The 24,662-nt window shown below is 32.8% G+C and overlaps 1 protein-coding gene across 2 annotated transcripts in view; it reads left to right on the top strand.

Annotated features, from left to right (window-relative positions):
• LOC129218148 (uncharacterized) overlaps positions 1 to 24,662 on the top strand; it is a 336,406-nt gene that overhangs the window by 151,355 nt on the left and 160,389 nt on the right. The gene's annotated exons all lie outside the window — the stretch shown is intronic.

Raw genomic sequence — 24,662 nt, 5'->3', positions numbered from 1 at the left:
TGACCATGAGTTACTTTTTCTCTCTCATTTTTAATTACTTACATATTTTGTATATGAAGGAGGGGAAGAGTCTTAATAGTGCATGTGTCCCATTAGTGTTTGCTGACAATTGGGAAGTAGATTGTCTCATAATTTCAGTTGCTGACCACTGATCTAACCCATTGCTGAATTGACTGCTTGGTTAAACATTATATATTTGATTTGTTGTTCAAAATGATCCCAAATGATCCTTACTAACCCTTAGTGATTTTTCCCATGAAGTCCCCCCCCCTCTTTTTAAGACACAGTGTATGCATTCATTTCCCCACAACTTACAGCAACTGAAAGAGTGGATAACTGCACTGCTTTAATCATTAACAAAGGAAATAGTATTGTGAGTGGTTGGAACTGGATCTAGATATTTTCGGTGGCACTAGAGGGGTATACTTTGAATGAATATTGACACTTTTCATAACTCATACTTGCCAACTCTACTGCTTTTAACAGGAGACTCCCGTGTTTTGCATCCATCTCCCAATGTCTGGTTTTTTAAGAATTGATCCTGTTTTTCCAGTTTTTTTCAATCAATCATCAAAAAGTTTCACTTTTTCTCAATAGATCGTGCCCATTTTGTCATTGATCAATGTCAGGGGAGAGTAGAACTCCATATAGTGGATTGGAATGCAGACTGGCACCTATTTTCCCCCTAGATATAGAAATCCTATGACAATTACACGAGAAAGTGCCCAAATAAGTTTTCTGCACCAACTTGTAACAAAGCTACATATTTGGGTATTCTGTGCCATTTTTTTCCTAAGCATGGCGTGTAGGTATGCCAGAAAAGGATAGCTGCTAAGTACTCGATTTTTCCCATATTTATTTCTGTGCTGCAAAAACTTTTTTTTTTTTTGAAAAAAATATTCTATTTTTTTTAACCGACTTCAAAAAAGGAGGTTATGATTTCGTCTTGCAGCTTTTTATGTATGTTTTCGTATATTTCTCCAGATTTAAAAAATTCCTTTTTTGTTTGGAAGGGTATACTTTCCAAATGGTCCCATCCCAGATAACACTAAGACATCTTTCGGACATGCGGAAGACATCATTCATAGGATTCTGGGATTTTCAGTGGTCATCCCAAAATTGTCAAAAAACATCTTTAGGACGTTCGCTGCTTCTCCAAAAGTCACTCTTGACTACATCTGCAGGACGTCTTAAAAGGATATTTTCTGGACAGCTGCAGGATAATGACAGGACCCTCTAAATCCTTAGTATGTCCTGTGGTCGTCTTCAGGACAATCATAGGACACTTTTTATCCTTTGTACATCCTCTGGCCATCCTTAGGAATATTATAAGATACCCTCAGGATATCTTTTGTTGATACTGTGACCATCCTCAAGACCTTCATAAGATACTTGCAGGATATCCTTTGACCGTCCTTAGGACCGTCATAAGATACCTACAGGATATTTTTAAATCCTTTATATATCCTCAGGCCATCCTTATGACCATCATAAGATGCCTGCAGGATATCTTTCAATTCTTTATAGGTCCTCAGGCCGCCTTTTTAATCACCATAAGGTACCTACAGGATACTTTTAAATCCCTCATAGATCCTCTGAGTGTGCTGTAATCATAAGATAACCATAGGAAGCTTTTTAAATAGATCCCAAGGCAGTTTATATTATTAAAGTAAAAATTACAGGATATATTTTGCTTACAGATTAATGATTTATCTGAAATGTAATAACTGAAAACACATGCTATATTAGTATTGCAATGCAAATGTATTTTTCAATGCAGCTGTATAAGTACATGAAAACTATATAAGTACATTGTCAAATTACTTTCTCAAACATTTTTGAAGGCTCATTTGTTCTACTATGTTAGGAGAGAAATGCATTTGGCAAACATGTCATATTTCTCTACTTAAAGTAATGATTTAGAGTTTTTCAATTTATAAGTAGCATTAAACATTCAGTTTGAATTTTCTTTTGCTTTAATGCAAAGTGGTTTGGAAAAAAGATCTTACCATTAATGCAAAAATTCAAATTTCTGACCTTTAAAAACATGTCAGTAAAAAAATTTGCCTACAATAAGAGGCCCTTGAATTTAATAATAATAAAAGTGCCTATCACATTGAAATTCTTTTCATGTTTGAAATTTTATATTAAAATTATTTGTTAAAATATTAGAGCTGTTAAACAGGAAACAATAAGCTAAAAATGAATTTTTATGGGGGGGGGGATAGTGTTTTGCAACATGAATAAATTATGCACTGCAATTTTCACTTTATTATCTTTACAAATCCTGGAGATAAATATTTTTTAAGTACACATTTTATTTGCCTTTCTAGGAAGCGAAAATAATAATTAAAATAGTCAAAAATTAAGTTATTGTTTTTACAATGAGAAAATTCACAGACATTCAACATGACATTGATTAAAATTCTTCTGTTTTGGAGAGAGGGGAAATAAAATTGCACATCAAAACATCAAGCCTAATATTTTATAACAAAATCAAATAACTTAACCTGTGAAATGATTGTTTCAAACTTCTAAAAGGAAATAATCAATATGCACACATATAGAAACTACTGAATTATAAAAATTCAAATAACATCAACAACAAATAAACTTTATTCTCATTAATCACTTTATTTCAAGCTTATATTACAACAATAAAGGTTAAAGTAAGAAACAATCAAGATTACAAAATATTATTCTTCAGTAATTGTCATCTTCAGCATAATTCCTTTCTATACCAGTTTTTGAATTAATATCTGGGGAAAAAAAAATAGGTTTGCATGTAAGTTGCGAGCAGTAAATCTAACCTACTAATCTCTTAATAGGGTATGAACAAAAAATTTCTACATGCTGACATACAGAATAATATAGCACAGACAATATAAAGTATGTTCTTCCCCTAACAAATATGGAAAGCAGGACTGTCATTTCCCATGGAGGAAGAAGAGGGGCAAAAGAAATATACTCAATACCAATGTCAAAAACAACACCGCTAAATCACTGACCTGTGGTAAGATATTTTAGGTCATTAAAGAAAGCATCTACCCTGTTAGGAGAGGGATGCATTTTGCAAACATGTCATCAGGGTTCGTACGCCTCCTGAAAATCCTGAAAAACTCCTGAAATTTAATTTTTTCTTCTAAGGGCCCTTAAAACTCCTAAATATTTGTTTTAACCTCCTGATTTTTCTCCTTTCCTCCTGAAAATAATTTTCAACAACAATCACTAATTTTATACAAATACAAAAGTGACGACCAGCAACAGGCTCTGGGCCCAGCTAGACTGGTCCTAGTCAATTTACAATCCCCAGTGAAGATCAATGGCCCTCTTAAAACTGTCTACTCCTTTGCTCATTACCACCTCTTCCGGTAAGCTATTCCAAGGTTCCACTACCCTGCTAAAATAATAATTTTTCCTAATATCCATGTTAGCCTGAGATTTAAATAGCTTAAAACAATGACCCCTTGTCCTGTTTTCAGTGCTAAACTTTAGCCCCGTAACATCTTTCGTTTTAATAAATTTAAACAGCTGAATCATGTCCTCTCGGTCTCTTCTTTGCTCAAGACTGTACATTTTTAGCCTTCTAAGCCTGGAATCATAATCTAAGTGGGAAAGTCCACTTATTAGCCTTGTAGCCCGCCTTTGAACCCTTTCCAATACATTAATGTCTTTTTTAAGATAAGGAGACCAAAACTGAACAGCATACTCCAAATGGGGTCTTACCAAACTTCTATATAAGGGCAGAAGAACTTCTTTAGATTTATTTGAAATAGATCTATTGATAAACCCAAGCATCTTATTGGCTTTGTTGCTAGCAATGCTGCACTGTTGGCTAAACTTTAAATCCTGACTTATTAGGAACCCCAGATCAGTAACTTTGTCTGCCTGACTAATGACTGAACCTTGCAAATAATAACTTGTACACTTATTTCCATGCCCTAAATGTAGCACTTGACATTTCCCAACATTAACAGCCATACCCCATTTATCAGCCCACTCCGTAATATGATCTAGATCCTCTTGCAGCTGATTTGCTTGTTCTTCATTTTCTACAGTCCCCATAACTTTGACATCATCAGCAAAACAGTTCATGTTCCCAGAAATATTTTTGTGAATATCGTTCATAAAGACAATGAACAAAACAGGCCCTAACACTGATCCTTGAGGAACCCCGCTTAAGACCTCACTCCAATTAGAATAATTTCCCCTTACAACTACCCTTTGTTTCCTTCCGGTCAGCCAGTTTTTTACCCAAATGAAAGTTTTCCCTCCTATTCCTATATCAGCTAATTTGCTAAGTAGAGCAACATGCGGTACCTTATCGAAAGCTTTTTGAAAATCAATGTAAACAACATCTACTGGCTTCTTATTGTCCAAAGCCATGGTAACTTTGTCATAGAAATGTAATAAATTAGTTGCGCAAGATTTACCTTTCCTGAAACTGTACTGAAAACTAGTCAATAGATTATTAGTCTCTAGAAAATTTACTATCTTAATTTTCATTAATGTTTCAAAAATTTTGCAAACCACCGAAGTTAGACTCACAGGTCTATAATTTCCCGCACTCCCTTTAGACCCTTTCTTGAAGAGCGGTGTAATGTTAGCCAGCTTCCAGTCCTCTGGCACTGTCCCCGAATTATAAGAAGCATTGAAAATGTTTGCGATTACATCTGCTAATTCCTCTGCACATTCAACTAAAATTTTCGGATAAATATTATCTGGCCCCGGAGCCTTAGTCTCTTTAATTTTTTTCAAATGAAGTAAAACGTCATCCCTGGAAAATAGAAAGTCCTCAAGCTGTACTATAGCTTGTGTCTTGTTGGTGTCAACTGTTGAGATACAGTTATCGTTAAAAACACTCGAAAAAAAGTTATTAAGAACATTAGCAATATCACTATCGTCCTGAATTAAAATTCCGTGCTCATCAACCAGTGGCAGAGTAATTCCATGTCATCTCTGTTTAGGCAGCCGTATTGAATTGCTGGCAACCAATCAAAATTCTCGTATTATACAGATCACCCAGTGCTTTTCGCAAAGACATGAGGTGTGTTCGAACCAACTGACCTGTTACTCTGTTCAAACATGCCCATTACGGTTACTGATTTTAACTGCCACTAGAGAACGAACCAAGAGCATGTGCTAGTTTTTGTGTTAGCAGCAACAGCTATTAAGCATATTTTCTATATTGCTAATTAGTAGTGTTATTGCTATTTTGTAGTATATTTAGTACTGATAATATGCCGATATATCTAATACTTTGTGTATTCCTGTTTTTTTTCAAATATTTTGAATCCAATTTTTAATTTTTTTTTTGATTGAATAGTGTGTGAAAAAAAATTACTAATCGATTAAAAATTTGACTGCAAGTAGATGTTACTGAAACTAATTTTCTTGTAAAAACCACTTGTGTTATTACTCCTGAAAATTTTGCTTTTGACTCCTGAAAACTCCTGAAATTCATTTTGTCTGGAAGAGTATGAACCTTGTGTCATATTTATCTACTTATTGTAACGGTTTAGGGTTTTCTAATTTATAAGTAGCATTAAACATTCAGTTTGAATATTCTTATGCTTTAATGCCAAGTGGTTTGGAAAAAAGATCTTACTATTAATGCAAAATTTCAAATTCTTTACCTTGAAAAAGATGTCAGTAAAAAAGTTTGTCTACAATAGAGGCCCTTCAATTTAATAATAATAAAAGTGCCTATCACAATGAAATTCTTTTCATGTTTGAAAGGTTACATTAAAATTATTAAAAAAGCAGGACTGTCATTTCCCATGGACGGGGCAAAGGTTATACACTCAATACAAATATCAAAAAACAACAACACTAAATCACTGACCTGTGGTAAGATATATTGGGTCACTAAAGAAAACATCTGAAAACTTAAAAGCAAATAATTTCTTGCTCAGTGGAACCTTTAAAATTCTACCAAATGTTCATAAATTACACATCAAACATTTTAGCACACTTTTTTGCATCACTTTTGTGAAAACTTCAGTTTAAATATAATGTAAATTATTAGTTGCAATGTAGAATAAAAATTATAAAATATTTAGAAAAAGTACCACAAATGCTTTTTATGAATTCAAATCATGATCTTTTGCAAACTTAAGAATATTGTAGCTATTGAGCATGAAAAAATCATGGCATAAAATTTTTAAAATTGTTTAATTCAATTAAGTTTTAATGTTTTAACTGAAAATCTACAAACAACATTATAATAATATTAACAATAAAACATGTATACAAGTTGAAAAAAAAATCATTACCATCATTAAATTTGTTTATACCTTTTTTTTCACTCACCACAAGTAGTTTTGAATAATATATAATGGTAAAGAAAAAGACACCACTTGTTTTAAACTCATGTTCAGCACAAGAAATTTAAAATTATTTGAAGGAAGATAAAACTAAGAGCTGCAAGGCAAATTCACAAAACCGAAATTTCAACCACTAAAAAATAGTTTTGATTGTGACTTTTGACAATAAAACATGTCATAAGATTAAATGTAATCAATTTTATAAATTTCTGGAAACATCATAACATATAATATTAATATGCTTCATTAAAATAATTTTGTATTCAAAATATTCTTACTGTCTGAAATTTTATACATATCTCTATCTTTAAAAAAATAATGATAAAGAAAAAAAATTCAAGTCTCAGGCATGGAAAAAACTACCGAGTCAACAAAAAATACTATTAACATGAAATTTCTATCTATGTTGATAAGTTATAGTTTGATGTATAATTACAAATTTATAATAAAAAACTTGCAAGTTATTAAGTTTGACTTTACAATAATCTCCTCTTAGAAATAATATAATAATAATTTATCAGTATTTCAGGTCTGTTGCCAGTCTACTTGGTGAGCACGACTAATACTAAATCAAATAGTGAACCATTCTTGCATACAATATTCAGCAGTTATTAAAACATGTATTATTTAAATACTTCAGTGAAGTCATCTTTTGATTTTGGAAATGATTTAGTAATTTCCTTCTCATTAATAAGTCGATTTTCAGAACTCTGGCATAACTTTTTAATCGCTTACTTTAGCACATATAAAATTCTTAAACACAAACATAACAAACAGTAGTTCAAATGAAATTTAAATGTTTTTTTTTAACTGTTTCATTACAATAAGTATAAATGTAAGTAGGTAAAAAGAAAAACAACATTTTATGGCATTTTGCAGTTGTGCCCTACCGAGGAGCAATTTGGCCAAATACTGAGTTAGCAAGTATTAGTCATGTTTAAAGAAAGAACTATTGAGATACATGTGAAGAATTTTAAAATTAAGGAACGCAATATGACTTCAGAATAAATGATCATTTTTTAATTTCAATTTCTTTCAAATTTAATGAAGGATGCCTTAAAAATATGAAGTCAGCAATTTTACAGTGGAGAAATATTAAAAATAGATGGGGGAGAAAGTGCAATTATAAATGAGATGAAATCTTAACCAATTTTAAAATTTGTTATATCTCTTTTAAGGATTAAACTTTACCATCATAAATGATTTTTGTCATTATAATCATAACATTTGAATAATCTAAAAGGTACATATTCTCTAGCTGCACCACATTGAAAAAAAAAAAAAAAACTGGTAAATCAATCAAGACGATGCTAGAAAGGATGAATATTTTTTATCAATTTTGCATATGAAGCTTTTTTTAACGTATATAAACATAATATAGTCATATTTTACTAGTGCAGCAGTACTAAATAATTTCATAAAATGAATTTACATATGAATACCATTTTTAAAATTAAAAATTGTCCTCATTAAAACTATCAATTTTTAATTTTCATAACTACTTGGTGTTAGCTGCTGAGTACTGAGAATTAAGGTATGCCAATATTATATCATTTCATTTAAATCACATTATATATTTGGTATTTATTTTGAAAATTTTATATTTTGTTATTTTTAATATGTATTTTTTGAACCAGGGATGCCCACCCTGGGGGGATCATTGCACAGACAATATTTATATGATAAAATAAAATAAGAACATTATATTATTTATCTTGATAAAATTATAAATGATGAAATGATGTAACAGTTTTAATACAGACTAAAAATTAAAAGTTCATCAGAAAACTTAACATGTCTAATGACTGTGCATTGACCAATGTGTATTTTTATTTCTAAGTTATATATAATTTTGTAAAATTACTTTTAAATTAAAAAAAAAGCCTTCAAAAAACATCAAGGAACTAAAAAGAAAAAAATAACTGATTACACTTACATGCTATTTCCTACCCAAAACTAGAAATGAAATTTATTTTACAATTCCATTACCAAAATCAACTAAACTAAACACCCAATTAAAAAATAAACACTGATTTTAATTACTATACGATGAATTATTTTAAATACCTAACTAATTATATATGATGTCTTAATTTTTAATAACCTATTGAAGTCGAGGCCTCCTATAAACTACTACCTAACGTAACTGACAACGCACCGAATCCTTTAACTAACTACTAATTTAACTAAACACGAAATCAGTCTTTAAAACTAAACCTACTCAGTTACGTTAGGCAGTAGTTTATAGGAGGCCCCGACTTCAATAGGTTATTAAAAATTCAGAGATTGTATATAATTAGTTTGGTATTTAAAATAATTCATCATATAGTAATTAAAATCAGTGTTTATTTTTTAATTGGGTGTTTAATTTAGTTGATTTTGTACTGGAATTGTAAAATAAATTTCATTTCTAGTTTTGGGTAGGAAATAGTATGTAAATGTAATCGGTTATTTTTTTATTTTTTAGTTCCTTAGTGTTTTTTGAAGGCAGTTTTTTTTTTATTTAAAAGTATTTTTTTTGCTTTTTAGTGGTGTAAATATAAAATAAGTTTGTAGGATAGAGTATGTGGTACATCACGTTGAGGCCTTTCTTATGCGCATGTGGAGTAAGAAAACATTGAGCACATGAGTCTGAAAACAACTAAGATGAGCACAATAGAAAAAGAAATAGACCACAGTGTCTGAGACTTCCGACGACTGTGAAGAAAGGCTTTTTCAAATGTGCAACTATGTACAAATTTTGTTTTCATTATTAGTTCGACTTTATCAAAGTTTGCTTTCCGAAAGCAAATGCACGAGTCACTAAAAAAACAACAGATATCGCTTTAAGTTTAAAATTGTAAATTGTAAATTTTATTTCACAACAATACGTATCACACAACCCTCGCTATAGCTGTCATTGATTTAGGAAAATTGAACTTTGCAAAAGGACGAGTATACCTAGCTCTCAGCATAGTCGAGACTTGAAGTAATAGCTCGATCTGATTTAGAAGCCTTTAAACTTTTAACTTAAACCTCACGATGAACGAGCATTAGCAGAAATGCAACAATTGATACATCTCATTTCTGATGAAAAGTATAGACTAGATTCAGTATTTAGTTAGAACCATTTGAATGTTTACGGTTTCCCAAACTACAAATAAACTAAATTGCAAGTCGTAAAATTGTAAATTATAAATCGTAACATTCTAAATTGTAAAATTGTAAATTGTAATTTATGTTTCACAAGTATACGTGTCATGTAACTCGTGATAAAAGTCGCATGGTTCGCCAAATGCCCCCATTATAGATGCAGTTTAAAAAATTCTACTAGAATGAATTTTATGTTTGCTTCAGAGAATCCTTGATTCAAAATTTTCATTACAATTACTCTTAATAATAATGTTTTTTTAATACTTTCTTTCACTATGGGTAAAGAAAACACATATTTTTGTTTTATGGCATTTTTTTTAACAATGGGTTTTATATTAAATCTTTCCTGAGGGAAATTACATGAAATTTATTGTTTTTTACCCTTAACTTTTCTCTAAAGAACAAATAGCGTAAATCAACGACTTGGAACCTTAGAATAAAGTTAGACCACCACCTATCCACTAAACAAAAAAAAAATCATAAAAACTGGTTCACTAAGTGAGACGATATACAAAGTTAATAAAGTACAAATCGCTTTAAATCTAAGTATGATATTTGAAGAGTTCCCTCAATTTAATCAAACCCGAACTTGATTATGATTAGACTGCCGGGGAAGTATACCATTTCAAAAAAGAAAAGAATTTTCCTAACCGGTACAAGCAGGGGCATGCACAGAAATTTTAGGGTCCGTCAACCATACCCGCGCCAAGCCTGATTGGCGCCGTCGTGCAAATGTCTTTTGAGCGCCTTTATGCAATCACTTTCAAGCAAATTATAGTTAACTCCTATGGTGAGGCTTTATATACAAATGCAGTATGGAAAAAATGCATTTGGCATTTTGTTTATCAAAAGGAAAACAATGTAAATTTTTAATTTTGGAACACAATGTACGTTTTTACCTTAGAGCAGGAATTAGTTATCTCTTCTCAATGTTTTTACTTCATATCTCGAAGTTATTTCGAGTAAGGGCGGATGTAAGGGAGGGAGATCGAAATTGACTTTTGAATTATGACTTTTTCTCCTGGAAACCTTGCATTGAACTGTTGTTAAAAAAGAGATGGCCAGTTCCAGTTAATTAAAGCATTTTCCCCCAACAATTAAAAAAAAGACATCTTGGAGTTTGATTGAAATAATTATTGCTTACTTTAATCTGATAAGTACTTTTTGAAAAATGGGAAAAGGCTATTATGCAGCTTAAATTTTTAATGTTTGATTTACTATCCATAAAGCAATATGTCGATTTCTGGACTTCGTATTGATCAATATTTAGTTTGTTTCTGAAGCAAATGTTTCAAAATGTACAAAATTGTGAAAAACCTACTCTATCCAGATAGTAGGTTTTTCCAAATATGCTAGCCCGAAAAAAACCGGATGGGATTTTTCGCGCTGGACCCAGCTGGACGAACCCTGCTTTAGAAATGCTGATGTGTTTTTTGAAAAAGAAAATATTTTAAATATCAAAGTTAATGCCGCTCTTAATATCTCTCCAATCTCAAATTGATAAATAATTATTCAAAGTTTCATATGTGTCAAAACATGACAACATAGTACTGAATAGATTTCTAAATTGAAGTAGAGTATATTCCCTTTTAAAGCCTGAAACTGAAATCATTTCCAGTAAAATCAAAAGTTCTAAAATACGGAACAGTTACAAAAAGCATTGAGTTTAATATCTAAAACAAATATGTAGTCCTTCGAAAGTTTTTTTTATTTATTTATTTAATACACAAATAGTTAAAGAAATAAAGGGAGGGGGGAGGAGCATTAATAATTATGGTCAAGTCATTACTTTTCGGAACTAAAAAGTTAACCTAAATTATTGTCTACAGTACATAAATGTTATGCACATCTAAATAATATACAAATGTGCTAACCATATTTTTTATTTATGATAACACGAAGCAGTAGAATTACCACAAATTAAAAGTCTCGAAAAGACTAAAATTGCACGAATTATAATACAAGATATTTATCACGAACCAAAACAGGGAATAGCAAATTTCTTGCGCCTCGTATGCTCAACCTTGTGTGCTATAGACATACCAAAATAACATTCACGACTCTACATTAGTTAAGAAAATGCTAATGTATGCGTTAATTACAGTCATTTTTATTCAGTGTAAAATATTGCATCTTGAATAGCAGGTTTAGACACAATAAGGCAATAATTTTCCCTTTTAGATTTGCAGTGAGATGGATTAATTGTTTCAATGAACAGTATAATTTTACCGCCACCATTAGATATACTGAAGAATTTAATTTTACTTTTTTAGTCAGAGTTTTTTTTTCCCCCTTTATATGGAGAATTTCTGATCGGTAGAGCTCGGCGCCTTTTTGGCTCTGACGTCGTTGTGCCTCGCACGACCTTGCACATAGGGACGGCGCGGCCCTGCTCGTCTCAAATGACTTTTCCAGGCCCCTCTCCATATTGTTGACCCTTATAGTTCACCCCTAGTTTCAAAAATATTGGGCTCCCTTCAGGCCCAGGGCAACAGGTGTTCTTTCTCACCCCTCCCCCACCTCTGTGCACTCCCCTGGGTACAGATGACTTTGAGTTTTTATAGAACATTGTATGAAGAAAAACTAATCCAACGAGTTCAGAACCTCCTCCTATTTTTGAAGCCTGCTCATTAGTATAACCCTAATTTCAAATTAAACTGGCGGCATTGTGAAATAGTAAATCTGGAATACTGGTCAAACTTGAGAAATCAGACACCAATTACAAAATATTATTAAAGAATATAAGTTAAGTCATTGGGGAAGGATGTTCTGTATTCAATGCCCCTTGGATTGAGCACTAAATACGTTTAAAAACTGAATTATCAAAAAAAAAAAAATCATTTTAGTGAATAAATTAAGTTATTTTAGTTAAAAATTATATTAAGGTAATTGATTCAGCTATTAACACTAGAACCGTGGAAATTTCCGTATACCTAAAACCGCGGGCAGGGGTCAATTTGACCCAAAGCTTAAAATGGGTACTTTGATGTTTAGAAAGAGGTAAAAAAAATATTTTTGATGAACAAGAGTAATACAAAGATTATACAATATAATAGTAAGCAGTAAAATTATCTCCCATTAACTTTAATAATTTATTCATTTCACTTTGTAGTGTAAATTTCCTCCCAGACGTAGTTTTTCTGCTATTACAGTGTAAAGAAAAATTAGATACGGTATCTTCATTCGAGGAAATATTTTCTTCATCTGGGGGCACATATTCATCATCGCTGAAAACAACTTCTTCATCATTATCGTTTTCGGATTCATTTTCCGATAATTGTTGCATATATTCGAGGGCCTCGCCATTTGTAACAAAAGTTCCAGATTTTATTTCATCTGGATTTGAATTTGACAACTTTTTCCATTTATGTACATATTGTCTTTTCCTCCCAGAAGTAGTTTTTCTGCTAGTACATTGTTCAGAAAAATTAGATACGGTATCTTCATCCGAGGAAATATTTTCCTCATCTGGTGGCACATATTCATCATCGCTGAAAGCAATTTCTTCATCATTATCGTTTTCGGATTCATTTTACGATAATTGTCAAATATAGAGGGCCTCGCTAACTGTTAATTTACGCTTATTCCTTCCAGCCATTTTCACATCAGATCAATTTTATCTCCGTGTAAACAAGGCGCTAAAAAATCGAACCGACTGGTACAATCAAACTATCCAAGGCAATGCGAACAACCAGTTGTGAATTCATAAAGAACCGGATGTGCGCCAGTTCACCACTTTCCCTTCTAGGCCGAAACAAAAAACATCAGAAAGAAAACATTCCTTGAATACACTAACCAGACGCATTTTTCCCACAAGGAACGATAACGTTAGGGAAGGGGGGGTGGCGTCTGCAACAGTTGTTACTACTACTGCAGACCCCCCCCCCCCCCGCCTGCCCTTCTGTTATCAGTAACAACTTACTGACCTTGAAGTATTTTTCTGCTTCCATCTGGGAAATGGAGAGAGGACTGAAAAAGCTTTTCCTATTCAAGGAAACGTTGAACTGCAACTTTAGTGCTTGTGATTATAATGGGGTCAAAATGACCCATTCCGCGGTTTTAAGTATAAGTATTAAAAACAAAAAAGTGGTAAGTATTTAACGTATCATAATTTCACAGATTATTATTGGTATAAAAATAGGAAAAGTCACGAAATTTTTTTCAAATTTGTTCGTAACTTTTTGAGGAAATCGGAAACAAAATTGCTTTTGGGTCAAAATGACCCTATCCACGGTTCTAGTGTTAAAGTAGCAAAATATATTTAATTTTCTGCTTCGCTACATAGTAAAACATTGGTAACACCTATAAGTAAAAATTAACAGGTGGCAAATATTAATCATCCATATGCCACGATAATTCTCGCTCAAGACGTAGGCAAAACCTGTGAAAATACGGCGGTCACGTAAATTCCCCTGTCACGTGACCTGTGACATATTCCGCCCGCTGACGTATGCTGAATTACGTATCCACAACGTATGAAATTCAAAGTTTCTTAGATTTCTCCGGGACCCCTTATCAAATCCAGACCAAATTACTATGGGACTATCTGGGAAGTATACCCTTCCAAACAAAAAATTTTTTTTCAGATCGGTGCAGTAGTCTTGGAATAATCCGAAAACATACATAAAAAACCGCATGACGAAATCATAACCTCCTTTTTTGAAGTCGATTAAAAAGTAGCTAACAAAAGAAAACTGTGTAAAGCAACAAATGCTTAATTAACTCATTTAAAATTTATACAAATTTAAGATGAAATAATAATTCTAAAATACGTGTAAACTTTACATATTGCTATAGTAAGTAAACAATTCTACAAACGTAACATATGGATTCCACAATAACTTTGTCATGGATCAACTTTAAACCATATTTTAATATTTATGTATATTCTTCTGTGGGAGTTTTCTGTTATTTTTAAGGGCACATGTATTCTTTTTAATCAGTTTTACTGAGGATACATGGTCAATATCCAATCTAATACTCAACATCATTACCAGTTATATTATATAATGGGCCCTTTGTCAATTTCATCACTGGGTCCACTTCCCTTCCTAAAACTTAAATTTATATTACTTGGATTCCTCTAGTTTCTGATTTGGACGACAATAACGTGGCCTCTTGCTGACCCTGCATCTAAGCCTGAAAACAAACCTTTAAGATATCCACGTTTGTTCTGAGGAGACAGGTTCTCATTGAAATCAAGTCTTTTTAAGGCCATTTTTCCCAATTAAGGTGTCATAGACACCAAAGTTGCCTTCGTATGAGAATTAATTTAAAGTCATGATAAAAAATAAAAGTAACAAATTTGCGTATCCACAATTATGCTACATTAAATATTAGTAACAAATCACTTAAAGTAAATTTAAAATATTTGTTAAGGTAACTTTCATACACATATTAATGACAAAAATACAGCTGTGAACCATGGGAATGTTTGGAAAAAAATCAAAAGGCATAAATAAAAAATTTGGTGATAAAATACTGTTGCGTGAAAAGAAGGATAAATGCGAAAAACAGAAAGTAAAGTTTGAACTATAACTCCCTTGATTAGAATTTTTCTATACACACATTGAGATGTTAATTGGGATTTTATCTGCAAAAAACCTATTTCAACCTATAAGTAAAACAAATATTTATGTTTATCAAAAGATGAAAATAAAATTTGAAAGAAAAAAAAAGGCTTGGTTGCATAATCTGACAAATAGAGCACATGTTACTAATATTTGAAAGAAAGAAAAAAAAGCATGAAAATTTAATACAAAGAGTGAGATTACCTTTAAGGCTATCAGGCAGAAAGAAGCAAGGCATGTGCATCATATTCTTACATGTCTTTCAAGTTCTCATCCTTGAAAAAGAATGAAGACAAATTACAATATAATATCAAAAAACACAATGAGTTAATTTGCCCCCCAGAAGACGCCTTAAAAAGAACCCATAAAAATTTCAATGTCACATACAGTCTGTGGCCTCATCTCATAGGCATATCTCATGTAAACACAGCTGAACAAATGATCCAGAAAAAGAGAGTGGTTATTTCATTACCAACTAAAAACTACATAAAATTTTGAATTAAGACAAAAATGAAACAAAAATGGATTTTCTTGAAAAATTTGAAGCAATTGAATAGGATCCAACACTTAAGTTTTAATCCATATTTTTTCCCCATGTCTTTAAAATAATTTAACGTAATAAAACCATTGCAATAAAATCATTCCAGGTTACTCTTAAATTTTGTCACAATCCTTTCAAAGGGGAAAACTTACAGAATCAAGGCTTTTACACTTTTACGGAGAAAACCAAGCATTCATAAATAAGGTAGGGAAAAATAATTTCCAGTTTTAGAACAGAACAAAGCAATCTTTTAAAAAAAAAACATCAGAGAACTTTACATAGTATAAGAGATATATAGTTTTGTTTACAAGACACACATTTAGTCATGTGTAATATGTTGAAATTGGTTTAATGTTTATCTTTCATTAAAACATAGTTACGCCTCAAAAATATCTTGAAATATAGTCTTTTATATTGTTTAAAAAATCGCGTATTTTTATAAAACAGTTAATTTTTAAAAAATCATAAAGCTGAATAAAATAATAATCCGATTTAAAGTTTAAAAAAAAGTATGATTTTTCTAGGGGTTGTGGGGATGGCAAGGAATGTTTGCTCAATGTAATTTATGAAAAACAAAAAACAAAAAAACACGCCAACTTGTATTTAAAAACTAATTTTTCAATGCCAAGGGAGAGGGATTGACCCCTCTTCCTGACCGGACTAATCTTTATATATTCTTTAAATTAAAAAAAATAATCACTAATCTGGAACACAACAACTGATATTCTGTGCACGTCCAAATGCCTCGCACGTACGATTTTGAACATTATTTAATAAAGCACCCCCCCCCCTCCTCCCTCCCCTCGCGCACAAATGCAAAAATTTTCTTTATGACAACAGTAAAGGATAAAAACTTACTATAAACCCCCTCTGAAATTATTTCCTAGATACAATATACTATGATTTGAATCATTAATAACAAATTCCTTTCCAAAATATCCTCAACTGTAGGTACTCATTCATACATATGTGTTTCTACTATTAAAAGACAATAGTCGATTACTAGTTGACCTGTGCGGAACTCTGCACTGTGCTTCGAATCGTTTCATAAGGCATTTCGCTCTTTAAAAATTTCAAAACGAGACCATTATAAAGAATAATCGAAAAAAGTAAACGGAAAAATGTAAGCGCACAGGAGAAGGCATGTAATTTGAAGACAACAGCAACAAAACCTCGTTAAATACAACGTTGTTATAATTTGGTCATCGCTCACCTTTTGGTTGAACGTATTTTCAATGCAAACATAAATATCATTAAAAATGTGGCTGAGTGACCCGTGAAAAAGCAGTAATTTTGCATGTGGAAACATAGGTTGTGGCAAATGCAGTCCTGCCCATGTGAGCATCTGACAGAAAAAAAGAGAAATTTATTGGCACGGATTCGAACTGATGCTATTCTGATTAACAGCATGACACTCCAACAAACCTAGCAATTGCACAATCCTTTTCAAATGCTATTCATTGAAGGAATGCGTAATAAAAACAGCAAAAAAGCTTTATGCCAGAAAAAAAAAAAGATCATGCGTTTATGTTTTGTCATTGCCAGCATGATACGATTTCGTAAAACATGGAATTTGATTAAATAATGATTAAGATCTCATGTAGCGATTCAAACAAACATTCTAGAGAAGTAATAAATTCGATTAAAAATAAGTATTTTTATTTTTAACATTGAACAATTTCCCATAGCAGGCTGCTTTAACCGTTACGGCTTAAATGATTGCACATGTTTTTTTTTTTTAATCGAACACTTAAAATTCAAAACCAGTTGAACTAATTCTGTTTTTTAAGTGTAATTTTTCGAACGTAGACAAAATATTTTTTTTTTCAGTCGAAAGCAGAGGAGTAGAAAATTATTTCTTACTATTGAAGTTAATAATAATTTTAATGTTTTATATCGTATTCGAATACATAATTAAAGGTTTTTTACTGGGTGAAACTCATAATTTCAAATTGGCGTAGTATTTTTTCAATTGTACAAAAGGTCGAACACTGCTCTTAGAAAAATCTACATTTCAGCATACAATGAAAATGTTTTTCTGCACAAAAGGAATTCTCTTGAGGTAAATCTAATACTTTTTTTATGCTTATGCATTATAACGTGTGTTATCTGTTTATGTTATGAGTACATGTAATGCGTAATATTAATGTAAATTTGCTATTATGTCAGACAGCAGGAGCTTGCCCGAAGTTAATAGTTTATAGCCAATCGCTCTACCGAAAAAACTTATCAATTTAACCGAACAACTAAGTCCAGTGCTTTTAAGCTTTATTCAAAAATATTCCTGTGTATGTATGTGGTTTACTGGGATATTGATTTTGTCTGGATCTGATGAGAAGGCCCGGAGAAATCTAAGAAACTTTAAATTTCATACATTATGTGTGTGTGGCTATGTAGACCAGCTTTCATCAGCTGGGTGACACGTCACAGGGCACGCGGTTTTGGCATGAAAGGTAAATTATTTCGACGTGGGAATTTTGTCTTGAACAATATTTAATTCTCACGCATTGGGGTGTTTGATTTTCACAGTGCCGCCAGTAAATTTTAATTATAGTCTTACTAATGTATTTTAAACATGTAGCAAATCAGTAAATTAAATGTATTTTGCAACGAAAATATTTGAATTGATTTAATATAAAAAAATTTTTGCTAATAAAAAACTTCATTTAGTCATTAAAGTTTTTTTTTTTTTTTTTTAAATATTTCAGTTTTGAAATATATTTAGTGTTCAATTCAAGGGAAATTGAAGACACCCCCCTCCCCCTCCTTGCCGACGATTAAATTTATATTCCTTAATAAATATATCGTAACTGTGTCGGATTCCTGAACTTTGACAAGTATTCTAGATTTAATATTTTATGATGCTGTCAGTTTAATTTGCAATTATGGCAATACTAATTAACAAACTTCGTTGGAATTTTTTTATGTACTATGCTCCGCAATTATTAGAAGATGCCTGGACCGATTAAGAAAATTCTTTTTTTGTTTGAAATGGCATACTTCTCCCGGTCGTCTAATGATCTTCAAGTCCAGGTATGAGAGATCCTGGTGAAATCCTTAGAAGAATCCTTAGAGACTAATAGTCTGTTGACTAGTTTGCAGTATGGTTTCAGGAAAGGTAAATCCTGTACTACTAATTTATTGCATTTCTACGACAAGGTTACCTCAGCTTTAGATAACAAAAAATGTGTGGATGTTGTTTATATTGATTTTCAAAAAGCTTTTGACAAGGTACCGCATGTTGCTCTTCTCAGCAAGTTAGCTGACATTGGAATAGGAGGAAAAACTTTACTTTGGGTTAGAAATTGGCTTACTGGTAGGAAGCAAAGAGTAGTTGTGAGAGGAAATCATTCTAATTGGAGTGATGTTTTAAGTGGGGTTCCTCAGGGATCAGTTTTAGGGCCTCTTTTGTTTATTATATTTATGAATGACATCAATGATAATATTTCTGGAAGCATGAATTGTTTTGCTGACGATGTAAAAGTTATGGGGATTGTCGAAAATGAAGAACAAGTAAAACAGCTGCAAAAGGATTTAGATCATATTACTAAGTGGGCAGATAAATGGGGTATGGCAGTTAATGTAGGGAAATGTCAAGTGCTACACTTAGGTCATGGAAATAAGCGTATGAGATATCGTTTACAGGGTTCAGTCATAAATCAGGCAGAAAATGTTATGGATCTGGGTGTCTTTATAAATCAGGACTTCAAGTTTAGTCAACAGTGCAGTATTGCTAGTAACAAAGCCAACAAAATGCTTGGGTTCATCAATAGATCTATTTCAAACAAATCTAAGAAAGTTCTTCTGCCTTTATATAGGAGTTTAGTAAGACCTCATTTGGAGTATGCTGTTCAGTTTTGGTCGCCTTATCTGAAGAAAGATATTTTTGTATTAGAAAGGGTTCAAAGAAGGGTAACTAAATTAGTAAGGGGACTCTCAGATTTAGATTATGATACCAGACTTAATAGGCTTAACATGTATAGCCTGGAGCAAAGGAGAGTCAGAGGGGACATGATTCAGTTATTTAAATTTATCAAAATGAAAGATGTAAATGGATTAAGTTTTTGCGGGGAAAGCAGGACAAGGGGTCATTGTTTTAAGCTATTTAAATCTCAGGCTAACTTGGAAATCAGGAAAAACTACTACTTTAGCAGGGTCGTGGGCACTTGGAATAGCTTACCGGAAGAGGCGGTAATGAGCAAGGGAGTGGATAGCTTTAAGAGGGCCATTGATCTTCATTGGGGACTAATTAATTGACTAGGACCAGCCTAGCTGGGCCCAGTGCCTGTTGCTGGTCGTCACATTTGTATTTGTATTTGTATTTGAAACTGAGGGAACTCTTCAAATTTCTTACTTGTGCTTTGTTGTTTGTAAATTCATAGCGTCTCACTTAGTGAAACGATTTTTATAAGGTTTTTTTTATTTGTTTAATGGATAAGAGTGATCTAACTTAGGTCCCAAACTTTTGCTTCACCATATTTGTTCTTTAAAAAAAGAAGTCATGGGCAAAAAACAATACACTTCATTTAATTTCAATATTAAACGATCAAATATAAAATCCATTGTTAAAAAAAGTGCCATAAAACAAAGGTACTTTCTTTACTCAGTGTTAAAGAAAGTAGCATAAAACATTAATATTAATCAGGGGTGACCCTTGGCTGGGGCCGGGGGGGGGAGGTTTTTCCATTTTAGGGGGATCTTGCTTTGGGGGAGTATTCGCCCTGAAATATTTTCCCTGTATTAAAGGTACATTAGTAGTCATATCGCAAATTTTGAATAAAGACTCCTTTGAAGCAAACAGGAAATTCATTTAGTATCATTGCTCTTGTAGTATTTTGATCTTCATATATACAACATCACAGTAGATACTTTGTTTCTAGTGTGGTGTTGATCTATAACGGGAAGAAGTAAAGAGAAATGTGACTTTTTCTTGAATTACGTGATACGTATTATTGTGAAACATAAAACAGTTAGGAAAGCTATTGACATTTAAATAGTTCTAACTAAATTAGCACACAAATAAATTCTGGAGAGGAACAAAGATCAGTTTATAGTGCCAATCGTATAAAATGTTATGCACATTAAGATGTTTCCTTTTTTTAACCGACTTCAAAAAAGACATTCTCAACTCGTGTTGGAATCTTTTTATGTATGTCCTCTGTAAATTCAAACATGCATAAACCAATTAGGAAAATTCTTTTTTTTTTTCTCGTTTGAAAAGGTATATACTTCCCAGGTGATCCCATGGTCATCAGGTCGTATCTGAAGATGGGATCCTTGAAAAATCAAGAAAACTCTTCAAATTCTATGTTCAAAGTTACCGCAATTTCTGTTGTTTTTTAATGACTCATGAATTTTTTTCGGAAAACATACTTTGATAAAGTCAAACCGATGATGAAGACAATTTTCTTTGTAAATAATTGCGTATTTAAAAAAGCCTTCTTCACGCACAGTCTTCGGAAGTCTCCGAGACGCTGTGCTCTATTTCTTTCTCTATTTTGCTCATCTCAGCTGTTTTCAGACTCCTGTGCTAGACTGTTTCTCACTCGAGATGTACTTAAGGAGTATACCACATACTCTACCCTACGTACTTATTTTATATTTACACCACTAAAAAGCAAAAAATAAATTTTTTTCAAATAAAAAAGAACAAACTTTAAAAAACAAAGAGGAACTAAAAAGTAAAAAATAATTGGTCATACTCACATTCGATTTCCTACCCAAAAGTATAAATCAAATTTATTTTACAATTCCAGTACAAAAATCAACTAAACTAAAGTCAATTATAAAATAAACAGATTTTAATTACTATACAAGGAATTATTTTAATACCTAACTCATAGCTGCCAACTTGTAAGATTTAGCTTTACATTGTAACTCTTTGGCCACTAGAGGGAGCCTGTGATGCAGGGAGTGTTATTGCTGCTAATTTGATAAGTGTTTTCTTACTATAATTTTTCATTATTACTGTCTAGTTTAAGGTTTTTTTACTTCACTTTATCATATAATTTAGTTTTATTGTGTTTTGGGGGCTCATTTTAGCTGTTATTGTATTCTTGAAGTGTTTTTGCATTTTTTGGAGCTAAGCCTAACATGTGGTGATCTCCTGGTTTTTGATCTTGTGTGCTTTATTGGGTGTAGCAACTCTGTTTATTTACTGCTGTTTTTAGTATTTATTCTGTGTTTTTTTGCATTTTTATCTTTTTGTTTTGCCTTTTGGAACATATTCACTGAGTAGAAATGGGTGTTATATGCATTATGAAAGAGGTAAAGAGTGGGAAGGGGGCAGGTGGATCTCTTGTGATTTATGTCATATGTTCTGCCTGTATAAGGGGGAAAATGAGTCTATTTTTGAGGAGGATTATATTTGCACTAAATGTGCTGAACTCTCAGACTTAAGACTTAAGATGCTAGTTTTGGAAGCCCAGTTAGCATTAGGGTGTAGGCCAGTTGTAGAGGGTATAAGTGTTCTAGAGATTCAGGGGGAAGTTTCAAATGAGGAGTTAGATTGGGAAACTAAGGGTGTAATTTTGGGGGACTCTATGGCAAGGGAGGTGGGTAACACAGTTGGGAGAGTAAAGCGTAAGGTGGCTAGGTGTTGTTTACCAGGGGCTCGGGTAAAAGATGTTAATGTGGTTGCTGAAAAGAAGGGAGTATTGAATAAGGAGGACATGGTTACTTTGTGGGTGGGAACAAATGATGTAGGCCACAGTAAAAATGAGGAGTTTTCTAGGGAATGGGAATCCCTGTTGGATAAAGCAACCAGCTTTTCGACGAATGTCCAAGTGGTTGGTTTGCTTCCCAGGTATGGAGTGCATAGGAGCTGGCTAAATCAACGTGCGAGGTGTATGAACTTGCTACTGAATGCAATTTGCGAAAAGCGCAGTATCAGGTTCATTGATGTATGGAGTCATTGTAAACGGGATTGGATTGCTAGGGATGGCCTGCATCTGAGATCTACAGGGGTCAAAATGGTTAGTGGATTAATTTTAAGGGATTCGGAGTCAAAAAACTAAGTTGGAATGGGGGGCATGGTTCAAGCATCAGGTATCGAGAGAATGAAATTTTTTTGGGTATTGCTAGAAATGGAAATAAAGTGACGAACAAGAGTAGTAATGTTAACAATTGTAATTTAGGAAATTTCAGGGTGTTAAATAAAAGCAACTTAGGCATGCTTAAAGTTTTCTATACCAATGCTCGCAGTATTAGGAACAAGATGGATGAATTGAAAAGCATAGTTATGGATGAGAAGTTGGATGTTATTGGAATTACAGAGACATGGGCTACCGAATCTGATGCAGAGTTATTACATATTGCTGGGTATAATTTGTTCAGACAGGATAGAGTAGGTAAAAGAGGTGGTGGGGTTTTATTTTATGTTAGAGACAATTTTATTTGCAATGAATTGGTCATAAATGATAAGCCTACTGATACTGATATGGTTTGGCTGGAGTTGATGAGCAGTAAGGGCAAAAAGCTACGCTTTGGAAACATTTATAGGCCACCTAATTCAAACCAGGGACAAGATGAACAGATGTACCGTATTATTAGTGACATGTCCAGTAAGGGATCCGTTTATCATAATGGGGGATTTCAATTTTCCGGGTATTGATTGGAATAATTTTTATCCTGGTAATGGCAAAGAAGAGGAATTTTTAAAAGTAATTGGTGACTGTTTCTTAGATCAAGTTGTAACTCAGGGAACTCGAGAGGAGGCAATTTTGGATCTAGTTTTTTGTGACATAGGTAGTTTTGTTCAGGGGTTGAGTATAGGGGAGCATATTGGAGATAGTGATCATAACAGCATTAGGTTCCGGGTTAAATTTGAAGTGTGCAAAGATGATAATTTTAGGTTTGTGCCCAATTTCAGAAACACTGATTTTGTTGCACTTAGGCAGAGCTTGAAAGAGGTTTTTTCGTCAGGGTTGGAAAATAGCGACGTAGATCAGCAGTGGACGGAATTTAAGGATAAACTTGCTAAAACCGTTGGGAACTATGTTCCATTTAGGAGAAAAGGTGTTAATACCAAAATTTGGCCCATGTGGTTCTCCAGGGAGACTAAAGAAGCTCTTAATTATAAGCAAGCCACTTTTCGTAAGTTTAAAGAAACTTTTCAGAGTGCGGAGAGGCTCCAGTATGGTAAGGCAAGGCGAAATTTTAAGTATTTGGTACGGATTCAGAAAAGGGAATTGGAGCAAAGGCTGGCAGATGACATTGATGGGAACCCTAAGAGGTTTTTTGCTTACGCTAATTCTGGGAAAGCTCGAAACAGTCAAATTGGGCCTTTGGTTGATGAGTATGGAAATTTAATCCAAAACGATAGGGATATTGCAAATGTTCTGAATAACTTTTTTTCCAGTGTGTTTAACGATAACTGTATCTCAACAGTTGACACTAACAAGACACAAGCTATTATACAGCTTGAGGATTTTGTATTTTCCAGGGAGGAGGTTTTATTTCATTTGAAAAAGATTAAAGCAACTAAAGCTCCGGGACCAGATAATATTTATCCAAAAATTTTAGTTGAATGTGCAGAGGAATTAGTGGATGTTATTTTGAATATTTTCAATGCTTCTTATAACTCGGGGACGGTGCCAGAGGACTGGAAGCTGGCTAACATAACGCCCCTCTTCAAGAAGGGGTCTAAAGGTCTTGCTGGGAATTATAGACCTGTAAGTTTGACTTCGGTGATTTGTAAGACTTTCGAAACTTTGATCAAAATTAAGATCATGATGTTCTTAGAGACTAATAGTCTGTTGACTAGTTTGCAGTATGGTTTCAGGAAAGGTAAATCCTGTACTACTAATTTATTGCATTTCTACGACAAGGTTACCTCAGCTTTAGATAACAAAAAATGTGTGGATGTTGTTTATATTGACTTTCAAAAAGCTTTTGACACGGTACCGCATGTTGCTCTTCTCAGCAAGTTAGCTGACATTGGAATAGGAAGAAAAACTTTACTTTGGGTTAGAAATTGGCTTACTGGTAGGAAGCAAAGAGTAGTTGTGAGAGGAAATCATTCTAATTGGAGTGATGTTTTAAGTGGGGTTCCTCAGGGATCAGTTTTAGGGCCTCTTTTGTTTATTATATTTA

This window comes from Uloborus diversus, chromosome 3 (genome assembly GCF_026930045.1).
Source record: "Uloborus diversus isolate 005 chromosome 3, Udiv.v.3.1, whole genome shotgun sequence".
Lineage (NCBI taxonomy): Eukaryota > Metazoa > Arthropoda > Arachnida > Araneae > Uloboridae > Uloborus > Uloborus diversus.
Note: the sequence above shows the minus strand (reverse complement) of the source record. Positions and strands in the feature narration are given on the sequence as shown.